Source organism: Nannospalax galili, unplaced genomic scaffold, assembly GCF_000622305.1.
Source record: "Nannospalax galili isolate Female #2095 unplaced genomic scaffold, S.galili_v1.0 scaffold737, whole genome shotgun sequence".
NCBI classification, from domain to species: Eukaryota; Metazoa; Chordata; class Mammalia; order Rodentia; family Spalacidae; genus Nannospalax; species Nannospalax galili.
The window spans coordinates 3,434,370-3,447,449 of record NW_008341172.1 but is presented as its reverse complement, the minus strand read 5'-3'; the positions used below and the strand labels follow the sequence as shown (position 1 = coordinate 3,447,449).

The window sequence follows — 13,080 nt, the reverse complement described above, 5'->3', positions numbered from 1 at the left end:
TTAGCTGCCATGTGGGTACTGGGAATCAAACGGGGGTCCTCTGTAAGAGCAAACTGAGCTATCTCTCCAGCCCCTTGTTTTTACTTTTAAATAAATGCAGCTTGAGCCACATGTAAAATAGGAGGAAATGAACATCAGGTCTTTTACTACAACTCTGAAATTAATCTATGCCGTCTGTGATCCACAAGATATTATCAAATTTTGAGTGAGCCCAGAAAAGACAAGGGAGTGCCCTAATTCGTCCTTAAAAACTTTCCAACCTTTAACAAAAATGTGGAACATTTATCTTGGAGGCAATGGATGCTCCCTTACCCCCACCTCTAGGTTTTCAACACTTCATGCTGTGATGAGGGGGGCTCGAGGTCAGCTGGGCGCGGATCTGGGAGGTGGCACTGGGTGACTGTCTGTAGAGAGGATGCGTCAGAATCCAGAGAGGGAAAGGGTTGGACAGGAGGGTCTCGAGGGGCGGAGCGGAGGAGAGAGTGCTGAGCAGAGCCTCTAAGTTGGAGCCGGTGGAGCAGCAACGCCCCTTTGCTTTAAATGTGGAGCTGCCTTGCTGCTCATTTCCAGGCACAGAGGCGAGGGACAGGAGGATACCGGGACACCCAGTCTGCAGCTCTGCTGCGGCGGCCCAGGGTGGATGCCGACCGGCTGCAGGCGAGCGGGGGTGTGAGGGAGTCCCGCTCCGTAGATCGCCCAGGCGGCGGAGCCCAGCACCGGAGCAGCGCCTCTTCCTGGTGTGGTGAGTCTCAGCCCAGGGCTTTGCCAGCTTGGGGATCAAGGGCGGGAAGGGTCACTTTCGTGTCTCAGTATCTGAGCCCACCCTGCAGCTGGCTGCCCGTCTCCAGATTAGAAACTGTGTGGGCTTATTTGCATCGTAGTCCAAAATTTCATAATGTTTTGACCAAACTCTTCAGAGTACAGGCTAGAAATCTACAGCAATGGGAAGCAAGCAAGTGAACTTTTCCTGTATGCTTTTCAATAACTGCTGTGTTTTAACTGCGACCCGAATTCGGAGCCAGCAATAGAAAGTTGTGCTACTTTGAGTTAAAAGAGTGTCCTCAACCTCCCCCTTCGCTGCCAGTGTCCCAGCGCTGCCTTTCTCCAAAGCCCCTCTCCCTGCAAACCGTACCAGTGAGGCGTTGGTATGACACAGTCCGCATATTTGCCAAACTCCATCAAGCCAGGTATTCCCAGTGGCTCTTTAAGCCATCAAGCCGAGGTGCGGAGAAACGGGGCAACACCTCAGCCCCATAGATTTGCCCTGTACACATCTGTAGTTGATGCGGAATTTTGGTAAAGGACTCTGTTTCCACCCTGAACAAAGTGCAGAACGGTCCACTCCTCTACCCTGTGTTCCATTTCTCTTAAATGTATAGCACAGTCGCAGACTGCTGGGGTCTCCGGAACACGTCGGCCAATCTCCCCAAGACTTTGGTCTCACGTGAGAGAGCTAGCTGCTGATGCCACTGTCTGCAATCATCCCCAGGAAGTGTAAAACCCACCAACAATTCTCAGGAGCCCCTTTTCTCAGGGAAGTATGAGTACTCTCTGTGCCCTGAGGTCACATTTGAACATTGGCTACATTTATTTCCTGTGTCGTTCCAGGAAGAGAAGGGGATAGAGAGGGATAGAGAAGGGTAGTGTGGGAAGCCCGAAGCCCTTCACCGCACTGTTCTGTTCAATAACTTTTGAGCAACTACTGTCTCCTTTTGAGGGTAGTTCGTGCCTCAATGATTCTTTCAATAGTTACTACCAAGGGGGTCCTGGGGACCCCAAGTGTTTATTCCCCTTAGCATAAGCTTTAGACCCCCTACAGTCTTCTATTTGAACCCCAAAGGCTGGGGTTCAAATCAGCTGAATGCTTGCTTAGCATTCCAATTCCTTGATTTAACAGCAAACAAATGAACAAAAAAATCACCTGCCATGTCTATCTTCTCTGAAGGTGTTTCCCCAGCCATAAAAGCCCTATTTGGTAATCACTTCACAAGCAGTGATCAAGTCCCTGCTAATGTCCAGGAACCTTTTTGTCCTCTGCAGCAAGGACAAGGGAGTAGAGACTCCCACTGAACTAACTGTGCAGTGTTGAGCGGTTTTGTTTATTGGTTTGTTGTCAGTTCTGAGTCTCAGGTCTCTGCTGGTAAGTTATAAAAATCCCTGATTTCTTCTGTTTCTTAATTCTTGCTGACAAAATAAAAGTCTAAATTACCCTGTTAGCCCATGTTTGGAGTCTCAAAACTAACTTTCCTGCTATCTGCTAGGGACAAGCATTAGGTTGTCTAGTGTCCTGGCCCATTATAGGTGGCAGTTCCTATTGCAGCTTGAAGGTTAGGGACTGGCTTCAGATTGCTTGGTCTCAGTGTTTACTAAATTTCCATGGTTATTAGTTTGACGTTTGCTACCAACTCTGATTCCTTCTTTTCTTCCTGACTTCATTATTTTATGTTTGTGTTTTTGTTTGGTTTCCCCATCACAATTCCTGGATTTCTGGCTCTGTTCCATCCAACTTGTCACCATGAGATTTACAAAATGTCCATCCATCACCACTGCCAAAACAGGCTGGCTTAGTCTTCCTCTGTCTTACCCCATCCCAGGCCAATGTTTAAAAAGGACAAATCTGTGGATCTTTTGAGTTTCTTGCTACTAGTTAGTTAGTATCTGTTAGTTTATTGAACCTCTTGTTACTTTTAACTCCTGCCGCTACTTATTATTGTGTTGTTGCTAATTAAGGGTAATGACTAATTTTGCTTATGCTGAAAAGACAATAAGAAAAGTTTAATTTTTTTTCTTCTTACTTTAAAAAATTTATTGAGAATTTCATATATGCATATAATGTGCATTGATCAAATCCAGGCCCACTCTCTCCCCTCCAATTCTTCCCATATCTCCCCATCACTTTTTTCTGACAACTTAATGTATTCTTTCTTTTTTGGAGGGGGCTTTTTGCTACTCTAACATTCCTCTGTTTGAAAAGGTAACCCTAAAATCTTTTAGTGGTTTGATAAGAGCTCCCAAATACTTTTGATATTTTTGGCTTATGGAACAGAGTATGTTGCTAAGAGGCCCAAGGACATTTTGACTTTTAGCCAAGAAACTGGCTACTTTTCTTTGGGGTCTTTTTACCCTAACTGCCTAGCCAATTCCTACCTCCTATTCTTATCACACCATCCTCTGAAGAGGTTACCCAAATTGCCAAAATTGAGAAACAGGACGCAGACTTCTCTGGCTTCTTCCATGCTGAACAGGGACACGGGGTGAGGCAATTGGGGTACCCCTTCAGTGGGTCTATCTAAAAGACTCCCACATTACCTAACTCTTATCTGTAGGGAGAAAAGAAAATCCTTGACCGGTGCCTAGGAAAAGTGAAGAAGTAAAGGCAAGAGTAATTAGCATTACAAGTTCTAGACAGGGAACCAGAAAAAAGTCAGAACAGGGCATTTTTCAAATGTTCATATGGGAGTCCATTGGCGTTTCTTGACAAGGGCTTCCAAAAGCATCCCTCTATTGGGTTCCTCCTCATTTTTCTTTTGTCGGCCAAGGCTGGACTTGAGAGTGATGCACTCAGGATTTGTTTTCAGGCTCTCTAATAGCTGTTGGAGTGGCTAGAATCAGTGTCAGGTCCCTCTCAAAGGCTTCTAGGTAGGGGGAGAAAACAAATTTATCCATCATTTAGAACAATAGTTGGTTGTCTCCCTTAGCTACAGGTGGGCACTACAGTATTGGAGACCAAGATTTGAGGTCTTACATCTGAGCAGCACTTTCTGCTTAGAAACAAAATCAACAACGAGAAATAATTGTCTAAATAACATTTTATATGGACATAAGCCTAATGTCTGGAAAGTGTAACCCCTTGAACTCTTAAAGAAATATACTGATGACTTCGCTCTTTGGTTATACTTTCCTTTTGGGTGTTTAAGACCATACAGTTGGCCCAAATAAACCAATTTATTTTTACTCTTAAGGTCGTTTGGCACAGCCGTTAAAGGCTCAGGCTCACAACCAAAAGAAAAATTTAATCTTACACTTGCCTCAAGCTCCAGTAAGACACTTGGCAGAGAAGGAATTCGAAACAGAGTTTTAATGCAGTCTGTGCCTTTTCTGTGCTCTCCTGGTGCCCTTTCCAAGCAGATAACTGAAGGTGCTATACTCTCCTTCCAGATCTGTTATGGAGACAAAGATAGAAGCCCTGCCCTGTTTAAACGTTTGCCCATAACAAACTCTTGTCCTTTAGCCTGTTGCTTGTCACTGTATCCAGTCCTTTCCCTGAATTTTAACTTCCGAAAAACCAACTTCTTAATGCCTTAATAGCTAAAGCTACTTTAATCCAGTAGTATCCAAGAGGTTTAAGGTAATATTCAAATGATTTGACAAGAAACTAGCATTAACCTATTAGAAGATCTAAAATTGTGTTTCCTTCACAGAAACAAAAACTCTAACGAGCCATAAATTCATCATGTTTCATTAGCGTTATTACTTCAAAGTCAAATTTGACAGCTGGAAACAGAGAAGTATATATTCAAGACAGACATTAAGATGAAAAGTGGATATTGCTATTCTGTATTACCATGAAATATTTGTTGATTTTTATTCTTTTCATAACAGATGTTCACAAAAGACTTTCCTGGCATATGAAAATTGAAGTTGTTTCAAAATATCTTTATAACAGAGAATTGGCTGTATAATACAAATGTGTGATTGCTCTATGTTACACTATTCTTACAGATCAATTTAGAAGCTTTTACTTTTATTTTTGTTTCGTTTGTTGGTTCCTCTGAAGGTGCTTCATTGGGACGTCTTGAATAGAAATGAATGTCTAGAATCTGCTAGCCATTGCTGAAGCTTAGTCTATTTAGATCCATGAATTTAAGTATTCTGAATATTAACTACAGAGCAAGAATGTTGGAAAGCACACATATGATCTCATGCTTGCCTGTGAAGAGAATTTATAGTCGCCAATTCACTCACTAAGTTTCTTAAGTATTTTCTCATTTTAAAGGAATCACAGGTCCTACTGTACTTCAGAAAATGAAGAATTCTGTCTGTGAAGTCTGTTAGCAGTAGCCAATTCTTACAGAGGAGAGAGGGTAGATCTGAGTGGTGTTCAGCCGTTGAGGATACATCAAAGGATGAACATGGTCTTTGCCCTGCAGAGTTGTTGGTCAAGCTAAACACATATTGGGAAAGAGATTGTTTTTAAAAACCACTCTTCTTCCTGGCCTACCTTTCAGATGAGATAGAATGTCTAACATGCTGCCTTGTTTGGTTCCTGTCCCATCTTCTTTCTGTTTCTCCTGAGAATTTCTTTGATGGTATGGGCCACATCCAGTGAAACCCCATAGTCTGTAGCTAAGCAGTATACAAAAATTACTTCCTTGTCTTACTAGAGGATAAATGTTACAGTGAAACTACCTTTCTAACCTCATGAAATATCATCCCATTTTAAACAATAAAATGGCCTGAAGTTGACCTTACTATTTGGGAAATAATATTATTTTTTAAACCAAAGGAATAACTCTAGGGAAAAGTAAAGAATATGAAAAAATTAAATGAAAGGAAATAAAAGGTTGAAGTATCAGATCAGTGTTTTTTTGTGTTGAGCAAGTTGAGTTGCTGTCTCTCTTACTGAGACTTAATGTATTACAAATCAGAAGAAATATCGGTCCAGTGTCCTCAGGTGTCACATTCTGTGGACCAGCATCCTAGGTATCATCTGAGAATTTGTTGGAAATACAGAATCTCAGACCCCAACTTGACTCCTTGAATAAGAATCAACATTTTCACCAGAGTCCCAAATAATTCATCACATTAAACACCGAGAAGCACTGTAGTAGCTTACTGAAAATGATTATCTTAGATGTTCTTTTCTTGGCCTTGCAATAAAATCATATTTTGATAAAGCTAAAATTTATTCAATGTATATCATGTGCCACATAGTATTCATCCTTCGAATGTCTTTTGTTTAATCTTCACAAAGTTCTATGATGTAGTCACTAATTTACCTTCATGTCATCAGTTAGAATCCTGAGAAACAAGGGCTAGAGATGTGGTTCAGCGGTTAAGACCACTGGCTATTCTTGCAGAAGACCCGGCCCGTATCCCAGCACCCACATGGCAGCTAACAACTGTCCATAACTCCAGTTCCAGGGGATCCCACAGCCCCTTCTGACCTCCGTGGGCATTGCACGACACGGGTGCACTTACCTACATGCAGGCAATACACGCAGACACATAAAATAAAAATAATAAATAAAATATTTTTTGAAAAGAATCCTAAGAAATAATGGAGATAGATTGCTCCCAAATGTGATAACTGACACAGTCAAGATTTAAGCAGAGCAATTCACATCCCAAAGCCTACGTCCCATGCTGCTTCCTACACTGTTCTGCACTGGGCCACCTACTTTTGGATGAAAGCTATTTATTTAAGAATTTATTTACTTTTTAAATAATTTTTTATTATTTAAAGTGTTTGAGTGTATTGTCTGCATGTATGTAAGTGCACCCGTGTAGTTCAATGCCCAGCCATGAAGGTCAGAAGAGGGTGTCTAATTCCCCCAGAACTGGAGTTACGGAAAGAGTTGTTAAGACACCACATCGGTGCTGGGGATTGAACTCGGGTCCCTTGCAAGAGCATCCATTGCACTTAACTGCTGAGCCATCGCTCTAGACCCTTAAGAATTTATTTGAAGTTATAATTTGAAATCAAGTCCTATTTTTCTCAGAAGAAAATATAAGAAAAATAGAAGTATTAAGATATATCCCATTTTCATTATAATATTTAATTTTACGTGCAATAATGAAGAAATCTTGAAGTTCAGGATTATTTGGAAAACAGTACTAAAATTCAGCAGCCCATCTAAGCCCAACACACTTATTGTGGGAGCGTGCGGGTTGGACATCACTTCTGCTTCAATCAACCTTTTTAAAGGAATCATAGCTGGACACAGTGCCACTTGTCTCTAGTCCTCCCTGCGTGGGAAACTGAGGATCCATTGAGACCAGGAGTTCATGAGCAAACTAAGCAAGACAGAAAGATGGTTGTTAAAGGTGGAAAAAAGCAGGGGGGATAGACTTTTTAAAATTAGCTTTTCTTGGTCTGAGGGTATAACTCAGTTGGTAGGGTATTTGCCTAGCATGTATATTTGCCACCCAGCATCACATACACTGGGCATGGTGACACCACCTGTAATCCCAGTACCAAGGAGATAGAGGATTGAGGATGAGTGAGTGTGAAGCTAGCCTGTACTATATGAGACCTTGTTTTAAAAAGAACTTTTATTATGTCATTTTCTGTAACATCTCAGATTTAGGGTTCCGATATAAAGAGAGCAGCCTCTTAAACAAGTCATGTAAACTGTTCACATGTCAGCATGAATGGAAATTACTTTTCAGCTTTCAGTAGAGGTGCTTATTTACCTCTTGTATGGTTTATAAACACTGTTGTAAAGTCTAGTTATTAAGCGGCCAGACTCCAAGCAAGTGGAGATTTAAGCCAATGATTCCCCTAATGTTTCAGTTCCTGAAGAATTTCTCCTAGTGTATGCAGATTTTCCATCAGTGGTTAGATGAAGCCAGCCAAATGTCATTTGTTTTGACAAAGGTCACTGGTGTTGGTTAAAAGACTGAGCTGTGGTTAGGTTCCCTGGAATCATGTTTGAGGGAAGAGGTGTGCCCTCAGGACCGCTGACACAGTTTTCTCAGTAATGAATTTCAGCAGCTGCTTGGATCTAGGACTTTTTCAGGCAGTTCTAACAGTACAGAATTTAACATTTATGGTAAAGATTGGGGCAAAATCAACTCAGAGCTGCCATCATGCCATGTAGTTGGAACTGGGAAAGGAAGTCCATAGAAGATGTCAAACACAGAGCAGTGCTAGAATGTGCCGACGAATCCACCACCATTCCACTCGTTTCATGAAGAAGGCTAATCTGTGAGGGTAAATACAACTTACATCCATCTTTTCCCAAACAGATTGAAAATTTTACACTTCTCCCTCCAGGAAACTCATACATCTCCAATTTTATCACAATTTACTTTTTGACTCAAATTCTTGTTATCCAACTCAAATATAGTTCTTCATGATTCTTTATATGTTATTTCTCTTGGAAAAGAATGTTCTATTGAGCCAAATTTAGTAACCTCTCTTTCCATTCAAATGGCATCACTTTACATAAAATACCTTGTACCGTGCTGTCTGTCCCCCCGCCTGCACATGGCTAATGACTATCCCTTTATCTGAAATGGAAAAGAATCTGACGTGTTTCCTATATAATGATTTCTTAAATATATCCTGATCTGTGACCTACTGAGAGAAGAGATTTGCCCACAGGACCCAGCAGCCTCAATTTTAAGTCATATAATAGGGGTGTATATAATCATATTTCATATATAGTATTATCTTATATTTAACAATATGTGCTGTAAATATAATCATAAGCAGTGTATAAAATGTAATCACACTTACCGTTCTGTGTGCACAAGCTTTTGCAGATTCTTGTCAAAGTGCCTTTAAGACTTGACTTAAATTCTTGGGGTGTTCTAGTAAAAGTAACTTAATTATGTTATTCACTGATTTGTGAGCAAATCATTTCTTTTGCTTTTAAATGTCTGAAAATTTGTAAAGCAGAAAAAAATAAGAAAAATGTGTAACAAATCTGAAAAGTTTTAGAAGTTTATTAATTTCAGATTCGCTCTATGTTTTGGCATATGCTTTCTGAATTTCCTTTAATGAATCTCTGTCACTTTACTATTTCCACTGTCTATTTGCCTTGGAATTTCCATTTCTTTCCTCGTAACTCACTCTGAAGTTCTTGTCTCAGATAACCCCTGTTAACTGAAAAGAACGGTGATATAAAGCTGATCATTTCCTTACTTTTTCCCCAAAGCACAGCTTTACAATAAAGTCCACAGTTTCTACATCATCTTAATATGTTTAAAGATAAATCATCTTATAAAAATTTTTTGATAATTCATATAATGCCAAAATTATTCTGTTACAATATTATAAAAAGATGATCTTCAAAATTGTTTTTAGTCACCTTTATAAAATCCTCATAAATAATATTTCAGCTTAAAATAATCTTTAGGAAACCTTCCAAATCCATCATGGAAAATATTGGTGAATTTAACTTCCTAATGGCTATATAAATGGCAATAAATGAAAAGTACCATAAACAAATTGCAGAGATAAAGTACGAACCTTTGAAAGTGGATTGCCATATGTTCTATATAAAATATTGGCTTCTGTAATATAGCATGCACCGTTTAATATGAGAAACTGTGAACAGCCAGGTTGAAAAATAAAGTGACTAACAGAAGAAAAACTGCTCAAATCATAAGAAAGTTAAAAGAATATCAACTTTATTCAAAGTTACAAAAATGCAATCAAACAACAGATAAAGCAAAAAAGGGATTTTATGAAATTTAGATTTTTAACATCACACTTTTTTTATAAACTTTATAAATAGTATTTTATAAATATCTATCAAAACTTTAACACTCCAAACAATTTGGTTCGATAATCCTATACTGGACTTATCCTATTGATCCCTTTGTATCAGTATGGAATGCCTATGGTCATTGAAACATTTAAAGGGAAATTGGAAAGATAATAATAGATTTGAAAGTAAGCTTATTAAGTAAATTATCAAATGAATAATACAGCTTTATATATGCTGATATAGAAATTGTGTTTAGCCATAATGTTAAATAAAAGTAACAGATTAATGACAGCAGTGAACAGAGTAGTAAGATAGAAAGTGGTTGAATGTACAAATTTATGTGCATCCACATACATTTGGGAGGCTGAAACAGGGTAGCTTACAACTCACTATGCAGACCATCCTGGGCTCTCCTTGGTCTCCAGAGATCTACCTGCCTCTGCCTCACGAGTGCTAAGACTAAAGGCATGTGCCCTCACACCAGACATATATTTTTTTTAAGTTCTAGAAGGATAAATAAGAAATCATAAGACTATACTTTCAGGGATCATTTCTATAGTTCATAACTAGAGAAGTTTCTCTGACTGTGTAAAGTACCAGAAACCATGAGGATGGGATGCAGCATTCTATCCTAAGCATGAAGCTGGCTTTTGGTGTTGCTTTTTTTTGCAGTTGCCATTTGCCATTGATGATCGTTCTTCTCTTCCTTTGGGAGAGTTAGAGGGAGGGATTGCAGTCTAACTGATTAAAACAAAAAAAGAAATCATTAGTTAAGTGTCTCTGGGAGGTGAGCCCAGAAGCAAAGTTATTGTAAGGAAAAGTGAACTTTTATTTTATATTCTTCTGTAACATTGGTACTATACGCAGGTCTTATATGAGAAAGAAAAACAGAAAAAGAGCTTTTACAAAGGAAATTTTCAAAATCACAGTGCAGTAACACTTGCACGGACTTCATAATAACAATAAAATGTCATATATCAAAATTTAGAAGATTCCTAAGTAAAAATCCAATACACTATCATAATTTCACTTAATAACATGGCTTCAAAAAGCCTTAAAACTGTATTACTCCACCAAGAATCCTTTTTTTTTTTTTCTTTCTGTAGTGTGTCTAACATACTGAGAAGGATGCTGATCATGAACAGGAAAAGGATAAGATCCCATGACAGTCTAATTCCATATAAGGAAAAACATGCTCTCAGTGTGGGACAGCTTCATTCTCTTCCAAAATAGTCTTAGTAGGCCAACATGTTAATTGTTAATGATTACTCTGTAAATTTTTTAAAAATCTGACCATATTCATAAACCACTTTAATTTTTTAAATTTTCTTTTCCAGACTTAATGTATGATAGATTGATCTAAAGTGTCTAGAATTTTATATGAATCAGTCCCTACAGTCCTCCCAGAAAGTCCCCACAGGTAAAGACCTTACCTTTACAACACTGTATCTGTCAGTAGTCGTCCCTAATAATCAGTAATAGCATAATCAGAAAAGAATGAATGCTCAGTTTTATTCGATTCACTCTAATACATTAGGTTAAGAATATATTTTTATGTAATTTTAAATGTAAAGTGTCAGAATTACCAAGATACATTCACTCGTGTACTGATGAAAAACTATGTCAGAGATTTGTGAACCCTCAGCAAAGAGCTGCTCTAAGCTGCAACAATCAAACTTCTTTCTGTGTAAGGTGTGGAAAGACCAGGCAGGAAATAACTGCGGTTTCATGAGTTCACATGTTAAAAATGTGTTCACAAACTTTCAGGAGTTTAAAGACCATAAACTTTAAAATTAGAGTTGCTTACCTTCAGAAAACATGTTATATGTCATGATCTCATTCTTGAAAATGTCTCCCTTACTCTAATGACAACATGGGTTTATATAAAATCATATGAAGTCCTATGACAGGCATGAGAGGCATAGTGTCACACAGTAGGGCATGGGTCCCTGAGAGAGCAACAGAATGGACTGGACTGCTTTGTTAGGTCTAACTCCTCTCTGGTGGGCCTGTTTGTTATTTTTCATGAAAGGAGTCATTCGTTTACCCATCTAATGGGGAAAGAAAACACAAAACAAGCGTGAGTTTCAGCATTCTCTTTAAGGAACTTGAAAAAGTAGCTATACCATCTGGAACATGCTGTGACTCCATTTTGCTGAAGAAAAGACTAGATAAGTGCTAGGTGAGTAGATGAATGTTATAAGTGACTTTATTCTTTGCCTCACTGGAAAGTATCTTTCTGCAAAGCACTCCAGGGTAGTGGTGTGAGGATCCTATTTAGGACTACTTTAATCTTGAAGATAAAAATAGTCACATTTGACAGAGTTTTGGTCGGTGGATATCTTTAGAATGTGTGTGTGTGTGTGTGTGTGTGTGTGTGTGTGTGTGTGTGTGTGTGTGTGCTGAGATAGGCTTAGAAGTCTGGGCTACGCATGTTTTGAAATTTTCAAAAAATTCAGCTCTAGAAACAAGTACAATGAAATACATCGATGACCCTCTCCCAGTTCAGAAGATGTAAAACAAGACGTACTTTTTCTTCCAGTTCTGGGGATTGAACCAAGGTTCTTGCACGTGATGGACTGTTGAGTCATATCCTCAGCCTTTTTTCTTCTTCTTTTTTCTTTCTTTGCTTTTATTTAGAGAAAGAGTCTTACTAAACTGCCCGGGCAAGCCTTGAACTTTTGATTTCCTGTGTCATTCTCCCTCCCCACTAGCTATGGGTATCTCCAGAGTAACTATAGTTACCTCCTGTGGATGGTTACTATGTGACCTCCAGGCCCCCATGACATGATATCTTTTACTGAAGAAAAGGAGTTCTTTCTCTGCCATGTGCCATCAGTCCCAAAGTGGGAGAAGCAAAGCAGCCAATCCAGGGAGCTCCTGCTGGAAGTGGTTCTTGGACTTGCCTCTTTCTACATGCTCAGGTCTTCATTTCCTAACAGGCAGTATTTGGAGTAAACTTTCCAGAATCGCTATAACATTTTGCTTCAGAATAGCCAAACACACAGGAAGATGTACTTTACATGCTTTAACTTTTTCACACATTTGTGTTTCAGGCTTATTAGCAAACATACATTTTTCTAAGAAGCTATTGTTGTTGTTGTTGTTGTTGTTGTTGTTAAAGAACTAAAAGTTAGGCCAGGTGTGGTGGCAGTGCCTTTAATCCCAGCACTTAGAGGGCAGAGGCAGGCGGATCTTTGTGAGCTCAAGGCAAGCCTGGTCTACATAGTGAGTTCCAGGATAGCTGGGGCTACAGGGAGACCCTGTCTCAAAAAGACTCCCTCACACCAAAAAAAAAAAAAAAGAACTGAAAGTTGGGGCTGGAGATATGGCTCAGTGATTAAAAGAGCACTGCCTGTTCTTGCAGAAGACCCAGGTTCAAATCCCAGTACCTGCATGGCAGCTAACAACCAGTCATAACTCCAGATCCAGGGATTTAAAACTCTCTTTTCTGACCTCCGCGGGCATTGCACAAAACGGGTGCACTACATACATACAGACAACATACAAAGTCTACGGAGCTTAAGACATTGAGTACAGCTCTTTATTCCTTTAAATGTGCTATTCAGGCTTCCCTACTTGTTATAAGTAGATTTTAACATAAACGCTTTGGACTTGTAAGACAAGTCCAAAATAAATA

General features: G+C 39.2%; 1 protein-coding gene and 1 non-coding gene across 2 annotated transcripts in view; both read left to right on the top strand.

Moving 5' to 3' along the window:
- The first annotated feature begins 497 nt into the window (after positions 1–497).
- The window catches only part of LOC103737006 (type-1 angiotensin II receptor), a 56,535-nt gene continuing 43,952 nt past the window's right edge, over positions 498–13,080 (top strand). Inside the window, exon 1 of the mRNA XM_008836682.3 lies at positions 498–742. The gene's annotated coding sequence lies outside the window, so the exon portion shown is untranslated. The remainder of the gene's footprint in view (positions 743–13,080) is intronic.
- LOC115070989 lies at positions 9,969–10,186 on the top strand. The gene has a single exon (XR_003850093.1). It is a non-coding gene; the product is annotated as a small nucleolar RNA U3 (small nucleolar RNA).